The following is a 25,399-nucleotide window of genomic DNA, read 5'->3' on the forward strand; positions in this document are numbered from 1 at the left end:
CTTGTCGTTCCAATTTTCAGTATTCTGTGAGCTGGTTACATGCGAAGCAAATAGCTATGTCTTTTTTTCATTGTGAAATACAATAGCTTGCACCTCAATAGAAATCTAATCGCAATGAAGAGTGGAGTATTGTGTAAAAACAAGCAATTTAACGAAAGTAAGAGAACACAAGAATTCAAAAAGATAGGTCCCACCGAGATTTGAACTCGGATCGCTGGATTCAGAGTCCAGAGTGCTAACCATTACACCATGGAACCCTCCACAAGAACTTGTTGATGATGGCTATCCACAGCTTGTCAAATTGAACGTTGTTAGGGCCTACTTAGAGGAGACCGAAAAAAAAATTCTATTTACTCTTAGCACATAGGCTAATGTACTAGAATACAATTCAATCCAGTGACTCAAGTTGACATCTCCTCTAATTGGAGAAGTTAACTTTCCATCTTTTCTTCTTCATCAGGCCCAGGCTGCCATGATAACTTCTCCTGACCATGACAAATCTCTGCAGAGTTTGCGGAGTAGACATCTTTAGCACCTTGCTTTTCCAGCTCCCTCTTTTACTATTCTACACCCTCTCCTCACACTTCAGACCCTGCCTCCCCTTTAAAAGTACTTTCCACTCCTTTACCTATCACCATGACTGCAGCTGCCCCAGATGCCCACATTCCTGTACTTGCTATGTTGTAAAGTACTCCCCCAAATACTGTACTCCACTCCAGAAATAATAGTGTCTTGACTATAGTTACTCCAAAAGTATTAGTTTTATACAGTGCCCCAGAAGGTTTTCCACACATGAATCTTTCCATTGTGTGCCCTACACGGTAATTTTGTCCCCTTAGTGGCATGAAGACAGTAATAGTGTCCTCTAAATGCCTCCACATAGGTGTCTAGGAAAACTTGAGTGCCTTTCCCTGTAAAGCTTTAAACCAGCCCCAATTAGCTACGTAAACACTAATTGGTATTATGGCAGGTTCTATGTATGTACTATTGCTAATGCTATGTATGTTCCATAGCTGGGACTGTTAGCGCTTTTATTTTATACAATTGGTAACTAGGAGATTCCTTCCAACAAATTGGCTACTCTTACTGGGTAGACGTAAATTATGTAGCCTAAACCAAGCCCCCTCCGCCTTAACTTCCTGGCTCAGCTGCACTAGAATCAGAGGGGGAGAAAACATGGCCGCAGCCCAAGAAAAGAATATAGCGATTTTCTATTTAATTTGTCATGGTCTACAGTTGTGATATAAGATAAAAGAAGAAAACAAAAAAAGGAGATTATGTTAGGTTTTGTTGGTTGTTCTTTTTTGGGTTTGGAGTCTGTGCTGAGTGTTACTTTAATTGATTAGTAAATTGAGACCTGGTGCAAGACCTCCTTTACCTTTTGTCACTTATCGTAGGAAGATTAACTGAGGCTCTTGGTACCACTTACGAAAGTAATATTTATGTGGCTTTCATTTTAAAGTTTGTCCAATCTCTAGATATTGACTGTCCAATGCAAAAAACGGTGTGGTCTTGCACAAGGAAAGGGGTTTTTGCTCCTTGAAGGCTAGTGTCTGTATAGGGGTAGGGTGATTGTCCACTCACCAATCAGCATGCTAGAAGTAAGCATGACAGCATCTTTGGAACAAATGTGCTGTGATGGCCGAGTGGTTAAGGCGTTGGACTTGAAATCCAATGGGGTTTCACCGCACAGGTTCAAATCCTGTTCACAGCGTTGTCTATCTCTGTTTACCCTTTAATAAAACGGGGAGGCATTGTCAAGCTTATGCTTGGCACCTTGGCTCCTGGGAGCATATGAGTCTCCTATACTGATTCTAACTTCACGTCTTGTCGTTCCAATTTTCAGTATTCTGTGAGCTGGTTACATGCGAAGCAAATAGCTATGTCTTTTTTTCATTGTGAAATACAATAGCTTGCACCTCAATAGAAATCTAATCGCAATGAAGAGTGGAGTATTGTGTAAAAACAAGCAATTTAACGAAAGTAAGAGAACACAAGAATTCAAAAAGATAGGTCCCACCAAGATTTGAACTCGGATCGCTGGATTCAGAGTCCAGAGTGCTAACCATTACACCATGGAACCCTCCACAAGAACTTGTTGATGATGGCTATCCACAGCTTGTCAAATTGAACGTTGTTAGGGCCTACTTAGAGGAGACCGAAAAAAAAATTCTATTTACTCTTAGCACATAGGCTAATGTACTAGAATACAATTCAATCCAGTGACTCAAGTTGACATCTCCTCTAATTGGAGAAGTTAACTTTCCATCTTTTCTTCTTCATCAGGCCCAGGCTGCCATGATAACTTCTCCTGACCATGACAAATCTCTGCAGAGTTTGCGGAGTAGACATCTTTAGCACCTTGCTTTTCCAGCTCCCTCTTTTACTATTCTACACCCTCTCCTCACACTTCAGACCCTGCCTCCCCTTTAAAAGTACTTTCCACTCCTTTACCTATCACCATGCCTGTAGCTGCCCCAGATGCCCACATTCCTGTACTTGCTATGTTGTAAAGTACTCCCCCAAATACTGTACTCCACTCCAGAAATAATAGTGTCTTAACTATAGTTACTCCAAAAGTATTAGTTTTATACAGTGCCCCAGAAGGTTTTCCACACATGAATCTTTCCATTGTGTGCCCTACACGGTAATTTTGTCCCCTTAGTGGCATGAAGACAGTAATAGTGTCCTCTAAATGCCTCCACATAGGTGTCTAGGAAAACTTGAGTGCCTTTCCCTGTAAAGCTTTAAACGAGCCCCAATTAGCTACGTAAACACTAATTGGTATTATGGCAGGTTCTATGTATGTACTATTGCTAATGCTATGTATGTTCCATAGCTGGGACTGTTAGCGCTTTTATTTTATACAATTGGTAACTAGGAGATTCCTTCCAACAAATTGGCTACTCTTACTGGGTAGACGTAAATTATGTAGCCTAAACCAAGCCCCCTCCGCCTTAACTTCCTGGCTCAGCTGCACTAGAATCAGAGGGGGAGAAAACATGGCTGCAGCCCAAGAAAAGAATATAGCGATTTTCTATTTAATTTGTCATGGTCTACAGTTGTGATATAAGATAAAAGAAGAAAACAAAAAAAGAAGATTATGTTAGGTTTTGTTGGTTGTTCTTTTTTGGGTTTGGAGTCTGTGCTGAGTGTTACTTTAATTGTTTAGTAAATTGAGACCTGGTGCAAGACCTCCTTTACCTTTTGTCACTTATCGTAGGAAGATTAACTGAGGCTCTTGGTACCACTTACGAAAGTAATATTTATGTGGCTTTCATTTTAAAGTTTGTCCAATCTCTAGATATTGACTGTCCAATGCAAAAAACGGTGTGGTCTTGCACAAGGAAAGGGGTTTTTGCTCCTTGAAGGCTAGTGTCTGTATAGGGGTAGGGTGATTGTCCACTCACCAATCAGCATGCTAGAAGCAAGCATGACAGCATCTTTGGAACAAATGTGCTGTGATGGCCGAGTGGTTAAGGCGTTGGACTTGAAATCCAATGGGGTTTCACCGCACAGGTTCAAATCCTGTTCACAGCGTTGTCTATTTCTGTTTACCCTTTAATAAAACGGGGAGGCATTGTCAAGCTTATGCTTGGCACCTTGGCTCCTGGGAGCATATGAGTCTCCTATACTGATTCTAACTTCACGTCTTGTCGTTCCAATTTTCAGTATTCTGTGAGCTGGTTACATGCGAAGCAAATAGCTATGTCTTTTTTTCATTGTGAAATACAATAGCTTGCACCTCAATAGAAATCTAATCGCAATGAAGAGTGGAGTATTGTGTAAAAACAAGCAATTTAACGAAAGTAAGAGAACACAAGAATTCAAAAAGATAGGTCCCACCGAGATTTGAACTCGGATCGCTGGATTCAGAGTCCAGAGTGCTAACCATTACACCATGGAACCCTCCACAAGAACTTGTTGATGATGGCTATCCACAGCTTGTCAAATTGAACGTTGTTAGGGCCTACTTAGAGGAGACCGAAAAAAAAATTCTATTTACTCTTAGCACATAGGCTAATGTACTAGAATACAATTCAATCCAGTGACTCAAGTTGACATCTCCTCTAATTGGAGAAGTTAACTTTCCATCTTTTCTTCTTCATCAGGCCCAGGCTGCCATGATAACTTCTCCTGACCATGACAAATCTCTGCAGAGTTTGCGGAGTAGACATCTTTAGCACCTTGCTTTTCCAGCTCCCTCTTTTACTATTCTACACCCTCTCCTCACACTTCAGACCCTGCCTCCCCTTTAAAAGTACTTTCCACTCCTTTACCTATCACCATGCCTGTAGCTGCCCCAGATGCCCACATTCCTGTACTTGCTATGTTGTAAAGTACTCCCCCAAATACTGTACTCCACTCCAGAAATAATAGTGTCTTAACTATAGTTACTCCAAAAGTATTAGTTTTATACAGTGCCCCAGAAGGTTTTCCACACATGAATCTTTCCATTGTGTGCCCTACACAGTAATTTTGTCCCCTTAGTGGCATGAAGACAGTAATAGTGTCCTCTAAATGCCTCCACATAGGTGTCTAGGAAAACTTGAGTGCCTTTCCCTGTAAAGCTTTAAACGAGCCCCAATTAGCTACGTAAACACTAATTGGTATTATGGCAGGTTCTATGTATGTACTATTGCTAATGCTATGTATGTTCCATAGCTGGGACTGTTAGCGCTTTTATTTTATACAATTGGTAACTAGGAGATTCCTTCCAACAAATTGGCTACTCTTACTGGGTAGACGTAAATTATGTAGCCTAAACCAAGCCCCCTCCGCCTTAACTTCCTGGCTCAGCTGCACTAGAATCAGAGGGGGAGAAAACATGGCTGCAGCCCAAGAAAAGAATATAGCGATTTTCTATTTAATTTGTCATGGTCTACAGTTGTGATATAAGATAAAAGAAGAAAATAAAAAAAGGAGATTATGTTAGGTTTTGTTGGTAGTTATTTTTTGGGTTTGGAGTCTGTGCTGAGTGTTACTTTAATTGATTAGTAAATTGAGACCTGGTGCAAGACCTCCTTTACCTTTTGTCACTTATCGTAGGAAGATTAACTGAGGCTCTTGGTACCACTTACGAAAGTAATATTTATGTGGCTTTCATTTTAAAGTTTGTCCAATCTCTAGATATTGACTGTCCAATGCAAAAAACGGTGTGGTCTTGCACAAGGAAAGGGGTTTTTGCTCCTTGAAGGCTAGTGTCTGTATAGGGGTAGGGTGATTGTCCACTCACCAATCAGCATGCTAGAAGCAAGCATGACAGCATCTTTGGAACAAATGTGCTATGATGGCCGAGTGGTTAAGGCGTTGGACTTGAAATCCAATGGGGTTTCCCCGCACAGGTTCAAATCCTGTTCACAGCGTTGTCTATCTCTGTTTACCCTTTAATAAAACGGGGAGGCATTGTCAAGCTTATGCTTGGCACCTTTGCTCCTGGGAGCATATGAGTCTCCTATAATGATTCTAACTTCACGTCTTGTCGTTCCAATTTTCAGTATTCTGTGAGCTGGTTACAAGCGAAGCAAATAGCTATGTCTTTTTTTCATTGTGAAATACAATAGCTTGCACCTCAATAGAAATCTAATCGCAATGAAGAGTGGAGTACTGTGTAAAAACAAGCAATTTAACGAAAGTAAGAGAACACAAGAATTCAAAAAGATAGGTCACACCGAGATTTGAACTCGGATCGCTGGATTCAGAGTCCAGAGAGCTAACCATTACACCATGGAACCCTCCACAAGAACTTGTTGATGATGGCTATCCGCAGCTTGTCAAATTGAACGTTGTTAGGGCCTACTTAGAGGAGACCGAAAAAAAATTCTATTTACTCTTAGCACATAGGCTAATGTACTAGAATACAATTCAATCCAGTGCCTCAAGTTGACATCTCCTCTAATTGGAGAAGTTAACTTTCCATCTTTTCTTCTTCATCAGGCCCAGGCTGCCATGATAACTTCTCCTGACCATGACAAATCTCTGCAGAGTTTGCGGAGTAGACATCTTTAGCACCTTGCTTTTCCAGCTCCCTCTTTTACTATTCTACACCCTCTCCTCACACTTCAGACCCTGCCTCCCCTTTAAAAGTACTTTCCACTCCTTTACCTATCACCATGCCTGTAGCTGCCCCAGATGCCCACATTCCTGTACTTGCTATGTTGTAAAGTACTCCCCCAAATACTGTACTCCACTCCAGAAATAATAGTGTCTTAACTATAGTTACTCCAAAAAGTATTAGTTTTATACAGTGCCCCAGAAGGTTTTCCACACATGAATCTTTCCATTGTGTGCCCTACACAGTAATTTTGTCCCCTTAGTGGCATGAAGACAGTAATAGTGTCCTCTAAATGCCTCCACATAGGTGTCTAGGAAAACTTGAGTGCCTTTCCCTGTAAAGCTTTAAACGAGCCCCAATTAGCTACGTAAACACTAATTGGTATTATGGCAGGTTCTATGTATGTACTATTGCTAATGCTATGTATGTTCCATAGCTGGGACTGTTAGCGCTTTTATTTTATACAATTGGTAACTAGGAGATTCCTTCCAACAAATTGGCTACTCTTACTGGGTAGACGTAAATTATGTAGCCTAAACCAAGCCCCCTCCGCCTTAACTTCCTGGCTCAGCTGCACTAGAATCAGAGGGGGAGAAAACATGGCTGCAGCCCAAGAAAAGAATATAGCGATTTTCTATTTAATTTGTCATGGTCTACAGTTGTGATATAAGATAAAAGAAGAAAATAAAAAAAGGAGATTATGTTAGGTTTTGTTGGTTGCTATTTTTTGGGTTTGGAGTCTGTGCTGAGTGTTACTTTAATTGATTAGTAAATTGAGACCTGGTGCAAGACCTCCTTTACCTTTTGTCACTTATCGTAGGAAGATTAACTGAGGCTCTTGGTACCACTTACGAAAGTAATATTTATGTGGCTTTCATTTTAAAGTTTGTCCAATCTCTAGATATTGACTGTCCAATGCAAAAAACGGTGTGGTCTTGCACAAGGAAAGGGGTTTTTGCTCCTTGAAGGCTAGTGTCTGTATAGGGGTAGGTTGATTGTCCACTCACCAATCAGCATGCTAGAAGAAAGCATGACAGCATCTTTGGAACAAATGTGCTGTGATGGCCGAGTGGTTAAGGTGTTGGACTTGAAATCCAATGGGGTTTCCCTGCACAGGTTCAAATCCTGTTCACAGCGTTGTCTATCTCTGTTTACCCTTTAATAAAACGGGGAGGCATTGTCAAGCTTATGCTTGGCACTTTGGCTCCTGGGAGCATATGAGTCTCCTATACTGATTCTAACTTCACGTCTTGTCGTTCCAATTTTCAGTATTCTGTGAGCTGGTTACAAGCGAAGCAAATAGCTATGTCTTTTTTTCATTGTGAAATACAATAGCTTGCACCTCAATAGAAATCTAATCGCAATGAAGAGTGGAGTATTGTGTAAAAACAAGCAATTTAACGAAAGTAAGAGAACACAAGAATTCAAAAAGATAGGTCCCACCGAGATTTGAACTCGGATCGCTGGATTCAGAGTCCAGAGTGCTAACCATTACACCATGGAACCCTCCACAAGAACTTGTTGATGATGGCTATCCGCAGCTTGTCAAATTGAACGTTGTTAGGGCCTACTTAGAGGAGACCGAAAAAAAATTCTATTTACTCTTAGCACATAGGCTAATGTACTAGAATACAATTCAATCCAGTGACTCAAGTTGACATCTCCTCTAATTGGAGAAGTTAACTTTCCATCTTTTCTTCTTCATCAGGCCCAGGCTGCCATGATAACTTCTCCTGACTAGAGTTGAGCGAACACCTGGATGTTCGGGTTCGACGAGTTCGGCCGAACTTTCGAAAAATGTTCGGGTTCGGGATCCGAACTCGACCCGAACTTCATCCCGAACCCGAACCCCATAGAAGTCAATGGGGACCCGAACTTTTGGGCACTAAAAAGGCTGTAAAACACACCCGGAAAGGGCTAGAGGGCTGCAAAAGGCAGCAAAATGTAGTTAAATCCCCTGCAAACAAATGTAGATAGGGAAATGATGAGTTAACATAAAATAAATAAAAATTAAACAATATTAATTGGAGTGAGGTCCCATAGCACAGAATCAGGCTTCAAGTCACCCACCAATGGAGAAGGTCACTTACTATTATTTTGACCACAGCACCCAGACAAAGGAGAGAGGTCCCACAGCAGAGAACTAGGCATCATATCACCCACCACAGGAGTAGGCCACTATTTAGTTACTTTGACCCCTACACCCAGACGGAGGAGAGAGGTTACACAGCAGAGAATCAGGCATTTAGATCACCCACCACAGGAGTAGGCCACCATTGAATCAGACCCCGGCAACCATGTCAGATGGCACAAGCATAAGCTTTATATCAATCAGCACAGGAGAAGGCGACTTTGACAGACTTTGACCCCTACACCCGGACGGAGGAGAGAGGTTTCAAAGCAGAGAATCAGGCATTTAGATCACCCACCACAGGAGTAGGCCCCAATTTAATGGGACCCCGGCAACCATGTCAGATGGCACAACCATCAGCTTCATATCAATCAGCACAGGAGAAGGCTACTTTGAAAGACTTTGACCCCTACACCCAGACGGAGGAGAGAGGTTTCACAGCAGAGAATCAGGCATTTAGATCACCCACCACAGGAGTAGGCCCCCATTGAATCAGACCCTGGCAACCATGTCAGATGGCACAACCATCAGCTTTATATCAATCAGCACAGGAGAAGGCGACTTTGAAAGACTTTGACCCCTACACCCAGATGGAGGAGAGAGGTTTCACAGCAGAGAATCAGGCATCATATCAACCACCACAGGAGAAGCCACCATTTAGTTACTTTGACCCCTGCCCCCAGGAAGAGGAGAGAGGCACCACAGCACATATTCTGGCATCATATCAGCCACCACAGGAGAAGCCACCATTGAGTTACTTTGACCCCCGCACCCAGGAAGAGGAGAGAGGCACCACAGCACATATTCTGGCATCATATCAGCCACCACAGGAGAAGCCACCATTGAGTTACTTTGACCCCCGCACCCAGGAAGAGGAGAGAGGCACCACAGCACATATTCTGGCATCATATCAGCCACCACAGGAGAAGCCACCATTGAGTTACTTTGACCCCTGCACCCAGGAAGAGGAGAGAGGCCCCACAGCACATATTCTGGCATCATATCAGCCACCACAGGAGAAGCCACCATTTAGTTACTTTGACCCCTTCACCCAAACAGAGGAGAGAGGTTCCACATCAGAGAATCAGGCATCATATCAACCACCACAGGAGTAGGCCACAATTTAGTTTATTTGACCCCTGCACCCAGGAAGAGGAGAGAGGCCCCACAGCACATATTCTGGCATCATATCACACACCACAGGAGAAGGCCTCTTTCAGTGATTTAGGCCTTTGGACCCAGACAGAGGAGAGAGGACAGAGATTAGCTTCATATCCCCCAGCACAGCAGAAGACCGCTTTATTTGACTTAGGCCTCAGCACCCAGACAGAAGACAGAGGTAGCATGGCAGAGGTTATGGCTTCATGTCACCCGTTAGTTTAACCGGCCACTTTCATCTGGTTAGGCCCCGGCGCCCAGACAGAGAAGAGTTTCATTCAACTGTGGGTTTCATAAAATTTGTATCAAATAAAGAAGTGGCCCGTAGCACAACAAGACATGTTTTAGGCAGTTAATAAGGACTACTCTGCACAAGGGAGGGACAGGTCCTGTGGGATCCATGCCTGGTTCATCTTTATGAAGGTCAGCTTGTCCACGTTGGCTGTGGACAGGCGGCTGCGCTTGTCAGTAATGACGCCCCCTGCCGTGCTGAATACGCGTTCAGATAAAATGCTGGCCGCCGGGCAGGAAAGCACCTCCAAGGCATAACATGCTAACTCTGGCCACGTGGACAATTTCGAAACCCAGTAGTTGAATGGGGCCGAACCATCCGTCAGGATGTGGAGGGGTGTGCAGACATACTGTTCAACCATGTTAGTGAAATGCTGCCTCCTGCTAACACGTTCCGTATCAGGTGTCGGTGCAGATAGCTGTGGCGTGGAGACAAAACTTTTCCACATTTCTGCCATGCTAACCCTGCCCTCAGATGAGCTGGCCGTGACACAGCTGCGTTGGCGACCTCTTGCCACTCCTCTGCCTTCACCTTCCACCTGTTCCCCTGTGACATGTGGGAATGCTCTCAAGAGCGCCTCTATCAGCGTGCGCTTGTACTCGCGCATCTTACGGTCGCGCTCCAGTTCAGGAATTAAAGTGGGCACATTGTCTTTATACCGGGGATCCAGCAGGGTGGCCACCCAGTAGTCTGCACACGTTAAAACGTGGGCAACTCTGCTGTCGTTGCGCAGGCATTGGAGCATATATTCGCTCATGTGGGCCAGGCTACCCATGGGTAAGGACAAGCTGTCCTCTGTGGGAGGCATATCGTCATCGTCCACCGTATCCCCCCAGCCACGCACCAGTGATGGGCCTGGGCTGCCACCCCGCTGTGAACTTGCGTCATCCTCGTCCCCCTCCACCTCCTCCTCCTCCTCGTCCTCCAGTACAGTGCCTTGGCTGGCGACTTGTGAACCTGTCCTCTGCTGCTTAAACAAACCTCCCTCTGAGCCACTTCGAACAGACTGGCCCGAAAGTGTTAGAAACGAGCCCTCATCCTCCTCCTCCTCCTCCACCTGTGCCACCTCCTCTAACATCATTGCCCTAAGTGTTTTCTCAAGGAGACATAGAAGTGGTATTGTAACGCTGATAACAGTGTCATCGCCACTGGCCATGTTGGTGGAGTACTCGAAACAGCGCAGCAGGGCACACAGGTCTCGCATGGAGGCCCAATCATTGGTGGTGAAGTGGTGCTGTTCGGCAGTACGACTGACGCGAGCGTGCTGCAGCTGAAACTCCACTATGGCCTGCTGCTGCTCGCACAGTCTCTCCAGCATGTGCAAGGTGGAGTTCCACCGGGTGGGCACGTCGCATATGAGGCGGTGAGCGGGAAGGCCGAAGTTCCGCTGTAGCGCAGACAGGCGAGCAGCGGCAGGATGTGAACGGCGGAAGCGCGCACAGACGGCCCGCACTTTATGCAGCAGCTCTGACATGTTGGGGTAGTGGTGAATGAACCTCTGCACCACCAAGTTCAGCACATGCGCCAGGCAAGGGATGTGCGTCAAACCGGCTAGTCCCAGAGCTGCCACGAGATTTCGCCCATTATCGCATACCACCAGGCCTGGCTTGAGGCCCACCGGCAGAAACCACTCGTCGGTCTGTTGTTCAATACCCCGCCACAACTCCTGTGCGGTGTGGGGCCTGTCCCCCAAACATATGAGTTTCAGAATGGCCTGCTGACGTTTACCCCGGGCTGTGCTGAAGTTGGTGGTGAAGGTGTGTGGCTGACCGGATGAGCTGGTGGAAGCAGTGGAGGAGGAAGCCGAGTAGGAGGAGGAGGCTACAGGAGGCAGAGAATGATGCCCTGCGATCCTAGGGGGCGGAAGGACGTGCGCCAAGGAACTGTCCGCCGGGGGCCCAGCCGCCACTACATTCATCCAGTGTGCAGTTAGTGAGATATAGCGTCCCTGGCCGTGCTTACTGGTCCACGTATCTGTGGTTAGGTGGACCTTGCCACAAATGGCGTTGCGCAGTGCACACTTGATTTTATCGGACACTTGCATGTGCAGGGAAGGCACGGCTGTCTTGGAGAAGTAGTGGCGGCTGGGAACCACATACTGCGGGACAGCCATGGCCATCAGCTTTTTGAAGCTGTCTGTGTCCACCAGCCGGAATGACAGCATTTCAAAGGCCAGCAGTTTAGAAATGCTGGCGTTCAGGCCAAGGGCTCGAGGGTGACTCGGGGGGAATTTGCGCTTCCTCTCTAAGGTTTGAGATATTGAGAGCTGAACGCTGCTGTGTGATATAGTGGAGACGCTAGTTGACGGTGGCGGTGGTGGTGGTGTCGGTGGCACATCCTCTGTTTGCTGCTCGGCAGGTGGCAACATTCCTCTCGAGGCGGAAGCCGAGGCAGCAGCGGTAGAGGGAGCAGGGGGAGCCTCAGCGAGTGCCTGGTTTTTAAGGTGTGTACCCCACTGCAGTTCATGCTTTGCATGTAGATGCCTGGTCATGCAGGTTGTGCTGAGGTTCAGAACGTTAATGCCTCGCCTCAGGCTCTGATGGCAGAGCGTGCAAGTCACTCGGGTCTTGTCGGTAGGACATTGTTTAAAGAAGTGCCATGCCAGGGAACTCTTTGAAGCTGCCTTTGTGGGGCTGGGTCCCTGTTGGCGATGTCCAGTAGCAGGCGAACTCTGGGGGCGGCGGCTCGTCTGCTTTGGCCCCCTGCTCCCTCTTTGGCTTCGCTGTTGTCTCGGTCTCACCACTACCTCTTCCTCTGAACTGTGAAAGTCATCGCCACGACCTTCAGTCCATGTGGGGTCTAAGACCTCATCGTCCTCTGCATCGTCTTCCACCCAGTCTCCCTCCCTGACCTCCTCCTGTTCAGTCTGCACACTGCAAAAAGACGCGGCAGTGGGCACCTGTGTTTCGTCATCATCAGAGAGTCGGTGACTCTGCTGTGGTGGTATTCCCATGTCCTCTTCATCTGGAGACATAAGTGGTTGTGCGTCAGTGCATGGTATGTCTTCCTCCACTGGGGAAGGGCTAGGTGGACGCCCCTGGGAAAGACTGGAAGCAGAGTCTTCAAACAGAAGAAGAGACTGCTGCATAACTTGTGGCTCAGACCGTTTCCCTGATATGCTTGGGGGTGATGTGACAGACTGATGGGCTTGGTTTTCAGGTGCCACCTGTGCGCTTTCCGCAGAAGACTGGGTGGAAGACCATGTGGTGAACGTGCTGGAAGCACTGTCGGCCACCCAATCGATTAATGCCTGTACCTGCTCAGGCCTTACCATCCTAAGAGCGTCATTGGGCCCCACGAGATATTGCGGTACATTCTGCCGGCTAGTTGAGGGAGTTCGTTCCCTACTGTGTGCGCCTGGGGCCGAACGGCCACGTCCTCTACCAGCAACAGAGGCTCCACGGACACCACCACGACCGCGTCCTCGTCCCTTAATAGTATTTTTCTTCATTGTTGCGATTCAACTCGCACCACAATGAAATATATTATTTTTTATAAGCAAAATCCCCTCACTGGAATACTTTCAGTCTTTTGACTGTATGGATTACAGATGGAATGACTGTTATATGTGAGTACCGCTTTCTTTGACAGATTCTAGTATGGGTACATATATGTTTTCCCAACCCCAGCACATTAGTTTGCTAATTCCAGATGTATGAAACGCAGGCCTAACTGTATCTAGTATATTGAACGCCAGATAAACTAACTTGGCCTTTTTTAAATAAAAAAAATTCCCTCACTGGAATACTTTCAGTCTTTTGACTGTATGGATTACAGATGGAATGACTGTTATATGTGAGTACCCGCTTTCTTTGACAGATTCTAGTATGGGTACATATATGTTTTCCCAACCCCAGCACATTAGTTTGCTAATTCCAGATGTATGAAACGCAGGCCTAACTGTATCTAGTATATTGAACGCCAGATAAACTAACTTGGCCTTTTTTAAATAAAAAAAATTCCCTCACTGGAATACTTTCAGTCTTTTGACTGTATGGATTACAGATGGAATGACTGTTATATGTGAGTACCGCTTTCTTTGACAGATTCTAGTATGGGTACATATATGTTTTCCCAACCCCAGCACATTAGTTTGCTAATTCCAGATGTATGAAACGCAGGCCTAACTGTATCTAGTATATTGAACGCCAGATAAACTAACTTGGCCTTTTTTAAATAAAAAAAAAATTCCCTCACTGGAATACTTTCAGTCTTTTGACTGTATGGATTACAGATGGAATGACTGTTATATGTGAGTACCGCTTTCTTTGACAGATTCTAGTATGGGTACATATATGTTTTCCCAACCCCAGCACATTAGTTTGCTAATTCCAGATGTATGAAACGCAGGCCTAACTGTATCTAGTATATTGAACGCCAGATAAACTAACTTGGCCTTTTTTAAATAAAAAAAAAATTTCCTCACTGGAATACTTTATGGCTTTTCACTGTATGGATTACAGGTGGACTGGTATTAGTAGGGGTGACACAAGCACACCCAAGTCCCTGATGTAGGATTTCTATGGCACAGACCACTATTACAAGTGATTAATGGACGTTGGGAGAGATTGTGCTGCAGCACTAGTCCCAAGATGGCCGCCGCCTATCAGCCCAGTAACATGTGCCACAAAATGGTCTGCACAACCTTTAAAAAAAATAGCCTTGGACTGTGCTGCTAAATCGCTATTGGTCTGAATCCCAGGTGTAGATGTCTGACTTGTTTGGAGCTTTGGAATGCACGCTGTGGCAGCTTCTGCTGCAGCACTACAAGTCGCAAAATGGCGGCCGGCGGTCAGCCCAGGTACATGTGGATGGAAAAATCACTCTGGCCACTCTAAAAATAGCCAATCCCTATCAAAAAAGCAGCTCAGCTGCAGTTGTTCAGATGAATCACAGGTGGAGGAGAGAAATTTGCTTCCAGTTATTCAATTATCCCTGCCTATTCTCGCCCTAGCATCAGCTGCGTCTATCCCTGTTCTATTCACATCGGGAGTGAGCACGTCCCGACGTGCGCACAAGCTTATAAAGAGGCTGAGTCACATGCTGCACTTGGCCAATCACAGCCTTGCCAATAGTAGGCATGGCTGCGATGGCATCTTAGGGCAAGTAGTATGATGCATGTTGATTGGCTGCTTTGCAGCCTTTCAAAATGCGCCAAAATACATGCCGAACGACGAACCCGAACCCGAACTTTTACGAAAAAGTTCGGGTTCGGGTCCGTGTCACGAACACCCCAAAATTCGGTACGGACCCGAACTATGCTCGTACTGTTCGCTCAACACGACTCCTGACCATGACAAATCTCTGCAGAGTTTGCGGAGTAGACATCTTTAGCACCTTGCTTTTCCAGCTCCCTCTTTTACTATTCTACACCCTCTCCTCACACTTCAGACCCTGCCTCCCCTTTAAAAGTACTTTCCACTCCTTTACCTATCACCATGCCTGTAGCTGCCCCAGATGCCCACATTCCTGTACTTGCTATGTTGTAAAGTACTCCCCCAAATACTGTACTCCACTCCAGAAATAATAGTGTCTTAACTATAGTTACTCCAAAAGTATTCGTTTTATACAGTGCCCCAGAAGGTTTTCCACACATGAATCTTTCCATTGTGTGCCCTACACAGTAATTTTGTCCCCTTAGTGGCATGAAGACAGTAATAGTGTCCTCTAAATGCCTCCACATAGGTGTCTAGGAAAACTTGAGTGCCTTTCCCTGTAAAGCTTTAAACGAGCCCCAATTAGCTGCGTAAACACTAATTGGTATTATGGCAGGTTCTATGTATGTACTATTGCTAATGCTATGTATGTTCCATAGCTGGGACTGTTAGCGCTTTTATTTTATACAATTGGTAACTAGGAGATTCCTTCCAACAAATTGGCTACTCTTACTGGGTAGACGTAAATTATGTAGCCTAAACCAAGCCCCCTCCGCCTTAACTTCCTGGCTCAGCTGCACTAGAATCAGAGGGGGAGAAAAGTCACCATCCTATCCACACCATCAGAGCAATCCCCGTGGGTGAATTTACACGTACAGTTAGAAACTGCAGCGATACAGCTAAACTGGAGGAAGAACTTAGTAAGGTGGAGAAAAGATTAAAGGATAGAAACTATCCAATGTGGATGATAAAGAGGGGAAGAGAGATAGCCTCCAACAAAAAGAGAGGAGATATGTTGTTTGGAACCCCAAAAAAGAAGTCTAACATTAAATCAGCTGCCGGCCGAACCGGGGTGAATGGAGACAGTGACCAGGACAGAGTTCCTACGCTATCCTTAACCTATAGTAGCGAATTTAATGCAATTAGTACTGTAATACAAAAATGCTTGCCCATATTATACGATGACCACATTCTATACCAAGCCCTCAAATCAGGGTGTAGAGTTGTGTCTAGAAGGGCTACAACTCTGTCCTGCTCCCTGTCTCCATCCCTGTATACTGCCTGCAATAAGGGAGCAGATTTCAAGCAAAACTGGCTTGTCTACAAAGGATTTACTAAATGCGGAGGAAATCCCTGCAAAACTTGCGGTTATGTGCTGCCCACAAAAACATTTGAAAACTCGGACCATACGTGCAAATACCCCATCCGTAGTTATATAAACTGTAACACAGAGGGTGTTATTTATATAATTAAATGCACGTTTTGTGATCTCATGTATATAGGCAGCACATCCCGCAGGTTTAAAAACCGCATCCTAGAACATCTCAATTATATTAATAATCCTAACATCTTAAATATCTCGAACATAGCTAGGCACTTTATAAAAACACATGCACGTCAAGTGTCATATTTTCAAGCCTATGCTATTGAACGAGTCTTGGCCCCCAAAAGGGGCGGAGATTACCGAAAGAAAATCCTTCTTAGGGAAGCCTATTGGATCTTCAGACTTGCGACTAGAACTCCAGCGGGTCTGAATTTGAGAAAAGAACTGACCTATGTCTACCAGTGATCTATCAAATTGCTAAAATAAATGGCAAATGTTCACTGCTGACAGTATGGCCATATAAGGGAACATATGAAAGCTAAAGAAGGATATAAGTGCTTTCATAGCCTGCCCTTTTTGTCTTTTCATTTACAGCACACATCTCTGTTCATTCACGTATCAAGCTTTAGAACCGCAGTTAGACAGTGCGTTTATTTTCTCCTTTCTCTCTCTATGGGGCAATCAAACAATTAGTAAATTGTAATAATATTGCAGCAATCAGTTTTTACTGCAAACCATGTATTTATTAAGGTCACATGTATATGTATTTTGATTGCTACTGATGTTGTCCCACATAGAGATCTGCCGGCCGCAATGGATTGTTTTTTGTTTTATAGTAATTCTATTTATATTTTTCCAAGCACATTGTTAGCTCATTGTGCAATTTGACACTATTTGCTAGAACATAATGAGCTACAAAGTGTTGGAATGCTGAGGGTCATTTTTTCATTTCATTTTTTGTTTCACTTTATGTATTGGGATTGAGCATATATACTATGCGATTTTAAAATATGACAGTATGGTCACACGGTGCGGCTTTTGATGCCAAGCGAGTACCTCGGTATTGTAGGGGTTAATACGCTCGGATCAATGTTCGCACAGAGTGTTGACAATTATAGTAGTAATTGATACAAGAAACTAAAGGGTGTGTCAAGGTGTGTGGCAACCTATGGAGTGACTGATTCCTTCCCCACGGTGGGTGGAGGAAACTTTGACTCCCTTTAAATAGAATAGCCACACTTGACATGGTGTTACAACTAAGGGTGTCTACCCGAAACGCGTCAATATTATGTCATGTGGAGGGTGGTGATGTCTGTCAACTTTATGCAAAATTAAAGGAAAGCTGATAGAGGAACTCCATTTGTCTCCGGGACCTTCTTTCTCCTTACCTGCAGCCTGCCACGGGAACACTCCCCTAGGGCCCCTGGAGCCGGGACCATATACTCTACTACGGAGGTGAGCTGGATTATATGTTTATCCGTATTGCAAAGTGTTGTTTTCCGTGCTACACCTCCGTGGTCCTGAAGAGTTAATATCACCTCTAGCTTTTGGATTATTCATATCCCAGACTCCCACCCATCCCACATTGACACACCTTTTAATCATGGCCTTCAGCGTCCGACCTGATCGACAATCCAAGGCGGACTCGGTTTTCTCTGCCAAAGACACAGACAGCTCCAAAGATCTGGATATTAAAAGCGGACTTAATAAATTGGAGCGCTTATTAAACCAGGAAACCCGTGTATGGTGGGACTGTATTACTCTTACGAAATATAGAGAACAGAGTATGATCCCGCGTGGGTTAAGAATTAAAAAAGTCCCCACCACGGTTTTCTCGGATGACTTTGTATGTCGATGGAATAACATCCTGACTGACTGTTCTATGGAGTTGATGAAACTCATTATAGAGCTTGAAAACGACAAACTGTCTGCACTTCAGCGAGAGATACTACTGACCAGAGAGACACTGGAAAAATATAATAACAACGCAGAATATATACAAAGGGAAGAAAACATGATGACATCAATTACTAAACTTGAAGATACCATCATGGAGTACAAACATTCCAAATACCAGCGTGATTTATATGATTATAACCATAATCAGGTTTATGAATGGGGAAGAAGGGATAATATGTATTCTACACCTAAGTCTATATTGAAAAATCGTAAGAAAAAACAAATAGAGAAACGTGTGTCCAGGGTCAGTTTCTCTTCAGATTCGGAGGGTTTAGAACTCTCGCATGCAGCCGATGAATTGGAGCCGGGAGCTGATGCCTCCGCCCTGCCTTTTTTATCTGATGAGATTGGCAATACTGCCTCCTATTATAAAAAATCCAAAATGGATAAAGAAAAAAGAGATCCAGCTCCTCTCTCAAAAAACATAGAACAAGGGGCGGACGGAGGCACGGGTCCACGGCATCCAAGAAATACCCGACTGCAGGTGAGACAGAAATGAATCCTGATGAACTAAGTGTTATCAACTTGTCTGATGTGATATTGAGTGATGAACAGAGATGTGTGCTGTCCCTGGGTTTGAATTTTGCACCCACAGGGCACTTTGATATGTTTTCCACCTTGCTCGATATAAACAAGTTTGTGCGTAACCTCACAGTATCCCGACATTTTTTTGATATCCCGTCCCCTCCAGGTTCTCCACAAAATAAATTACAAAGTTATAGGGAAAATTCATACAAAAACCTATTATTTAGAGAACAAGTTTCTTTGTGTTGTCTGGAGGATCTTCAGGAAGAGCAGGGAATCAGGGATCTACCCGGCCCTCCTGGAAAGTTTCAAACACGAAATACCAAATTTTATCCAATTATGTCACGCACTGACAGTATGGACACTTTCCAGGAGGTTCTGGAGAAAGAACTGAGAAATATTGAGATAACAAGTAAAAACAAAAATTATAATAGCAATCTCAGTGCTCCCCAAATCCAAGCTCTTCAGGAGTTACAACAATGTGACTCTTTGGTTATCAAAATGGCGGACAAGGGGGGGGCGGTGGTCGTAATGGACAAAGAAACTTATGGCAACCAATTACGGGAAATGCTGGCTGATACATCCACATACAGCAAGTTACCGAAGGATCCACTACGGGATTATATGGTTAGTTATATGTCATTATTACAGAAAGGGAAGGATCTAGGGATCTTTGGCGACAGAGAATATAAATATCTGTGTGTGGATGCCCCAGTCACACCGATTATGCATGCATTGCCGAAAGTCCATAAAGGCGTCCCCCCCCCCCCCCCCCCTTCGCCCCATAGTGTCTGGGATAGGTTCCCTGATGGAGCGCCTGGGCAGCTGGCTGGACAATGTTCTCCAGCCGCTGGCCAGGCGCACCCCAGGGTTCCTGAAGGACACAGCGGATGTACTGAAAGCAATGTACGAATTTGTTTGGGAGAAAGACTACTGCTGGATCACGGCAGATGTGGTCTCCCTTTATCCCTCCATTCCCCACGGGGTTGCTCTGTTGGCGATGGAATACCATCTCCACCGGTATACTGGACTTAGTCCAGGGCATGTGGATTTTATATGTGAAATTACCAATTTTCTGCTAACCCACAATTACTTCATGTTTGATGGTGTGTTCCACCTACAGACCCGCGGTGTGTCAATGGGAGCTAAATTCTCCCCATCATTGGCCAATCTGACAATGTCATACTGGGAGGAGAAGTATATTTACGATCTTAAAAATCCTTTTATGCCTGGTTTGGTCTGGTACGGCAGATACATCGACGACGTGCTCATGGTATGGGCCGGCGGTGTGTCTGCCGTCCCAGACCTCCAGGCATATTTAAACAACAATGATTATAACCTACAATTTGTATGTACAGCTCATGCTTCTCATGCCAATTTTCTTGATCTGACGCTCCGCGGGGTTTCTGGTGAGGTGGTGCACACCATCACTTATAGGAAGGAAGTGGCAGGTAACTCCATACTAAATGCTAAAAGTCACCATCCTATCCACACCATCAGAGCAATCCCCGTGGGTGAATTTACACGTACAGTTAGAAACTGCAGCGATACAGCTAAACTGGAGGAAGAACTTAGTAAGGTGGAGAAAAGATTAAAGGATAGAAACTATCCAATGTGGATGATAAAGAGGGGAAGAGAGATAGCCTCCAACAAAAAGAGAGGAGATATGTTGTTTGGAACCCCAAAAAAGAAGTCTAACATTAAATCAGCTGCCGGCCGAAACGGGGTGAATGGAGACAGTGACCAGGACAGAGTTCCTACGCTATCCTTAACCTATAGTAGCGAATTTAATGCAATTAGTACTGTAATACAAAAATGCTTGCCCATATTATACGATGACCACATTCTATACCAAGCCCTCAAATCAGGGTGTAGAGTTGTGTCTAGAAGGGCTACAACTCTGTCCTGCTCCCTGTCTCCATCCCTGTATACTGCCTGCAATAAGGGAGCAGATTTCAAGCAAAACTGGCTTGTCTACAAAGGATTTACTAAATGCGGAGGAAATCCCTGCAAAACTTGCGGTTATGTGCTGCCCACAAAAACATTTGAAAACTCGGACCATACGTGCAAATACCCCATCCGTAGTTATATAAACTGTAACACAGAGGGTGTTATTTATATAATTAAATGCACGTTTTGTGATCTCATGTATATAGGCAGCACATCCCGCAGGTTTAAAAACCGCATCCTAGAACATCTCAATTATATTAATAATCCTAACATCTTAAATATCTCGAACATAGCTAGGCACTTTATAAAAACACATGCACGTCAAGTGTCATATTTTCAAGCCTATGCTATTGAACGAGTCTTGGCCCCCAAAAGGGGCGGAGATTACCGAAAGAAAATCCTTCTTAGGGAAGCCTATTGGATCTTCAGACTTGCGACTAGAACTCCAGCGGGTCTGAATTTGAGAAAAGAACTGACCTATGTCTACCAGTGATCTATCAAATTGCTAAAATAAATGGCAAATGTTCACTGCTGACAGTATGGCCATATAAGGGAACATATGAAAGCTAAAGAAGGATATAAGTGCTTTCATAGCCTGCCCTTTTTGTCTTTTCATTTACAGCACACATCTCTGTTCATTCACGTATCAAGCTTTAGAACCGCAGTTAGACAGTGCGTTTATTTTCTCCTTTCTCTCTCTATGGGGCAATCAAACAATTAGTAAATTGTAATAATATTGCAGCAATCAGTTTTTACTGCAAACCATGTATTTATTAAGGTCACATGTATATGTATTTTGATTGCTACTGATGTTGTCCCACATAGAGATCTGCCGGCCGCAATGGATTGTTTTTTGTTTTATAGTAATTCTATTTATATTTTTCCAAGCACATTGTTAGCTCATTGTGCAATTTGACACTATTTGCTAGAACATAATGAGCTACAAAGTGTTGGAATGCTGAGGGTCATTTTTTCATTTCATTTTTTGTTTCACTTTATGTATTGGGATTGAGCATATATACTATGCGATTTTAAAATATGACAGTATGGTCACACGGTGCGGCTTTTGATGCCAAGCGAGTACCTCGGTATTGTAGGGGTTAATACGCTCAGATCAATGTTCGCACAGAGTGTTGACAATTATAGTAGTAATTGATACAAGAAACTAAAGGGTGTGTCAAGGTGTGTGGCAACCTATGGAGTGACTGATTCCTTCCCCACGGTGGGTGGAGGAAACTTTGACTCCCTTTAAATAGAATAGCCACACTTGACATGGTGTTACAACTAAGGGTGTCTACCCGAAACGCGTCAATATTATGTCATGTGGAGGGTGGTGATGTCTGTCAACTTTATGCAAAATTAAAGGAAAGCTGATAGAGGAACTCCATTTGTCTCCGGGACCTTCTTTCTCCTTACCTGCAGCCTGCCACGGGAACACTCCCCTAGGGCCCCTGGAGCCGGGACCATATACTCTACTACGGAGGTGAGCTGGATTATATGTTTATCCGTATTGCAAAGTGTTGTTTTCCGTGCTACACCTCCGTGGTCCTGAAGAGTTAATATCACCTCTAGCTTTTGGATTATTCATATCCCAGACTCCCACCCATCCCACATTGACACACCTTTTAATCATGGCCTTCAGCGTCCGACCTGATCGACAATCCAAGGCGGACTCGGTTTTCTCTGCCAAAGACACAGACAGCTCCAAAGATCTGGATATTAAAAGCGGACTTAATAAATTGGAGCGCTTATTAAACCAGGAAACCCGTGTATGGTGGGACTGTATTACTCTTACGAAATATAGAGAACAGAGTATGATCCCGCGTGGGTTAAGAATTAAAAAAGTCCCCACCACGGTTTTCTCGGATGACTTTGTATGTCGATGGAATAACATCCTGACTGACTGTTCTATGGAGTTGATGAAACTCATTATAGAGCTTGAAAACGACAAACTGTCTGCACTTCAGCGAGAGATACTACTGACCAGAGAGACACTGGAAAAATATAATAACAACGCAGAATATATACAAAGGGAAGAAAACATGATGACATCAATTACTAAACTTGAAGATACCATCATGGAGTACAAACATTCCAAATACCAGCGTGATTTATATGATTATAACCATAATCAGGTTTATGAATGGGGAAGAAGGGATAATATGTATTCTACACCTAAGTCTATATTGAAAAATCGTAAGAAAAAACAAATAGAGAAACGTGTGTCCAGGGTCAGTTTCTCTTCAGATTCGGAGGGTTTAGAACTCTCGCATGCAGCCGATGAATTGGAGCCGGGAGCTGATGCCTCCGCCCTGCCTTTTTTATCTGATGAGATTGGCAATACTGCCTCCTATTATAAAAAATCCAAAATGGATAAAGAAAAAAGAGATCCAGCTCCTCTCTCAAAAAACATAGAACAAGGGGCGGACGGAGGCACGGGTCCACGGCATCCAAGAAATACCCGACTGCAGGTGAGACAGAAATGAATCCTGATGAACTAAGTGTTATCAACTTGTCTGATGTGATATTGAGTGATGAACAGAGATGTGTGCTGTCCCTGGGTTTGAATTTTGCACCCACAGGGCACTTTGATATGTTTTCCACCTTGCTCGATATAAACAAGTTTGTGCGTAACCTCACAGTATCCCGACATTTTTTTGATATCCCGTCCCCTCCAGGTTCTCCACAAAATAAATTACAAAGTTATAGGGAAAATTCATACAAAAACCTATTATTTAGAGAACAAGTTTCTTTGTGTTGTCTGGAGGATCTTCAGGAAGAGCAGGGAATCAGGGATCTACCCGGCCCTCCTGGAAAGTTTCAAACACGAAATACCAAATTTTATCCAATTATGTCACGCACTGACAGTATGGACACTTTCCAGGAGGTTCTGGAGAAAGAACTGAGAAATATTGAGATAACAAGTAAAAACAAAAATTATAATAGCAATCTCAGTGCTCCCCAAATCCAAGCTCTTCAGGAGTTACAACAATGTGACTCTTTGGTTATCAAAATGGCGGACAAGGGGGGGGCGGTGGTCGTAATGGACAAAGAAACTTATGGCAACCAATTACGGGAAATGCTGGCTGATACATCCACATACAGCAAGTTACCGAAGGATCCACTACGGGATTATATGGTTAGTTATATGTCATTATTACAGAAAGGGAAGGATCTAGGGATCTTTGGCGACAGAGAATATAAATATCTGTGTGTGGATGCCCCAGTCACACCGATTATGCATGCATTGCCGAAAGTCCATAAAGGCGTCCACCCCCCCCCCCCCCTTCGCCCCATAGTGTCTGGGATAGGTTCCCTGATGGAGCGCCTGGGCAGCTGGCTGGACAATGTTCTCCAGCCGCTGGCCAGGCGCACCCCAGGGTTCCTGAAGGACACAGCGGATGTACTGAAAGCAATGTACGAATTTGTTTGGGAGAAAGACTACTGCTGGATCACGGCAGATGTGGTCTCCCTTTATCCCTCCATTCCCCACGGGGTTGCTCTGTTGGCGATGGAATACCATCTCCACCGGTATACTGGACTTAGTCCAGGGCATGTGGATTTTATATGTGAAATTACCAATTTTCTGCTAACCCACAATTACTTCATGTTTGATGGTGTGTTCCACCTACAGACCCGCGGTGTGTCAATGGGAGCTAAATTCTCCCCATCATTGGCCAATCTGACAATGTCATACTGGGAGGAGAAGTATATTTACGATCTTAAAAATCCTTTTATGCCTGGTTTGGTCTGGTACGGCAGATACATCGACGACGTGCTCATGGTATGGGCCGGCGGTGTGTCTGCCGTCCCAGACCTCCAGGCATATTTAAACAACAATGATTATAACCTACAATTTGTATGTACAGCTCATGCTTCTCATGCCAATTTTCTTGATCTGACGCTCCGCGGGGTTTCTGGTGAGGTGGTGCACACCATCACTTATAGGAAGGAAGTGGCAGGTAACTCCATACTAAATGCTAAAAGTCACCATCCTATCCACACCATCAGAGCAATCCCCGTGGGTGAATTTACACGTACAGTTAGAAACTGCAGCGATACAGCTAAACTGGAGGAAGAACTTAGTAAGGTGGAGAAAAGATTAAAGGATAGAAACTATCCAATGTGGATGATAAAGAGGGGAAGAGAGATAGCCTCCAACAAAAAGAGAGGAGATATGTTGTTTGGAACCCCAAAAAAGAAGTCTAACATTAAATCAGCTGCCGGCCGAACCGGGGTAAATGGAGACAGTGACCAGGACAGAGTTCCTACGCTATCCTTAACCTATAGTAGCGAATTTAATGCAATTAGTACTGTAATACAAAAATGCTTGCCCATATTATACGATGACCACATTCTATACCAAGCCCTCAAATCAGGGTGTAGAGTTGTGTCTAGAAGGGCTACAACTCTGTCCTGCTCCCTGTCTCCATCCCTGTATACTGCCTGCAATAAGGGAGCAGATTTCAAGCAAAACTGGCTTGTCTACAAAGGATTTACTAAATGCGGAGGAAATCCCTGCAAAACTTGCGGTTATGTGCTGCCCACAAAAACATTTGAAAACTCGGACCATACGTGCAAATACCCCATCCGTAGTTATATAAACTGTAACACAGAGGGTGTTATTTATATAATTAAATGCACGTTTTGTGATCTCATGTATATAGGCAGCACATCCCGCAGGTTTAAAAACCGCATCCTAGAACATCTCAATTATATTAATAATCCTAACATCTTAAATATCTCGAACATAGCTAGGCACTTTATAAAAACACATGCACGTCAAGTGTCATATTTTCAAGCCTATGCTATTGAACGAGTCTTGGCCCCCAAAAGGGGCGGAGATTAC

The 25,399-nt window shown here is 44.3% G+C and overlaps 8 non-coding genes across 8 annotated transcripts; 4 read left to right on the plus strand and 4 right to left on the minus strand.

Moving 5' to 3' along the window:
• Positions 1-185: 185 nt before the first annotated feature.
• Positions 186-257, minus strand: TRNAQ-CUG. Its single transcript has one exon. It is a non-coding gene; the product is annotated as a tRNA-Gln (tRNA).
• Positions 258-1,632: 1,375 nt separating this feature from the next.
• Positions 1,633-1,714, plus strand: TRNAS-UGA. Its single transcript has one exon. It is a non-coding gene; the product is annotated as a tRNA-Ser (tRNA).
• Positions 1,715-2,011: 297 nt separating this feature from the next.
• Positions 2,012-2,083, minus strand: TRNAQ-CUG. Its single transcript has one exon. It is a non-coding gene; the product is annotated as a tRNA-Gln (tRNA).
• A 1,375-nt stretch (positions 2,084-3,458) lies between these two features.
• Positions 3,459-3,540, plus strand: TRNAS-UGA. Its single transcript has one exon. It is a non-coding gene; the product is annotated as a tRNA-Ser (tRNA).
• A 297-nt stretch (positions 3,541-3,837) lies between these two features.
• TRNAQ-CUG lies at positions 3,838-3,909 on the minus strand. The gene has a single exon. It is a non-coding gene; the product is annotated as a tRNA-Gln (tRNA).
• A 1,375-nt stretch (positions 3,910-5,284) lies between these two features.
• TRNAS-UGA lies at positions 5,285-5,366 on the plus strand. Its single transcript has one exon. It is a non-coding gene; the product is annotated as a tRNA-Ser (tRNA).
• A 1,744-nt stretch (positions 5,367-7,110) lies between these two features.
• On the plus strand, positions 7,111-7,192 carry TRNAS-UGA. The gene has a single exon. It is a non-coding gene; the product is annotated as a tRNA-Ser (tRNA).
• A 297-nt stretch (positions 7,193-7,489) lies between these two features.
• TRNAQ-CUG lies at positions 7,490-7,561 on the minus strand. The gene has a single exon. It is a non-coding gene; the product is annotated as a tRNA-Gln (tRNA).
• Positions 7,562-25,399: the final 17,838 nt, after the last annotated feature.

The sequence above is a fragment of the Bufo bufo genome, unplaced genomic scaffold (genome assembly GCF_905171765.1).
Source record: "Bufo bufo unplaced genomic scaffold, aBufBuf1.1, whole genome shotgun sequence".
NCBI lineage: Eukaryota > Metazoa > Chordata > Amphibia > Anura > Bufonidae > Bufo > Bufo bufo.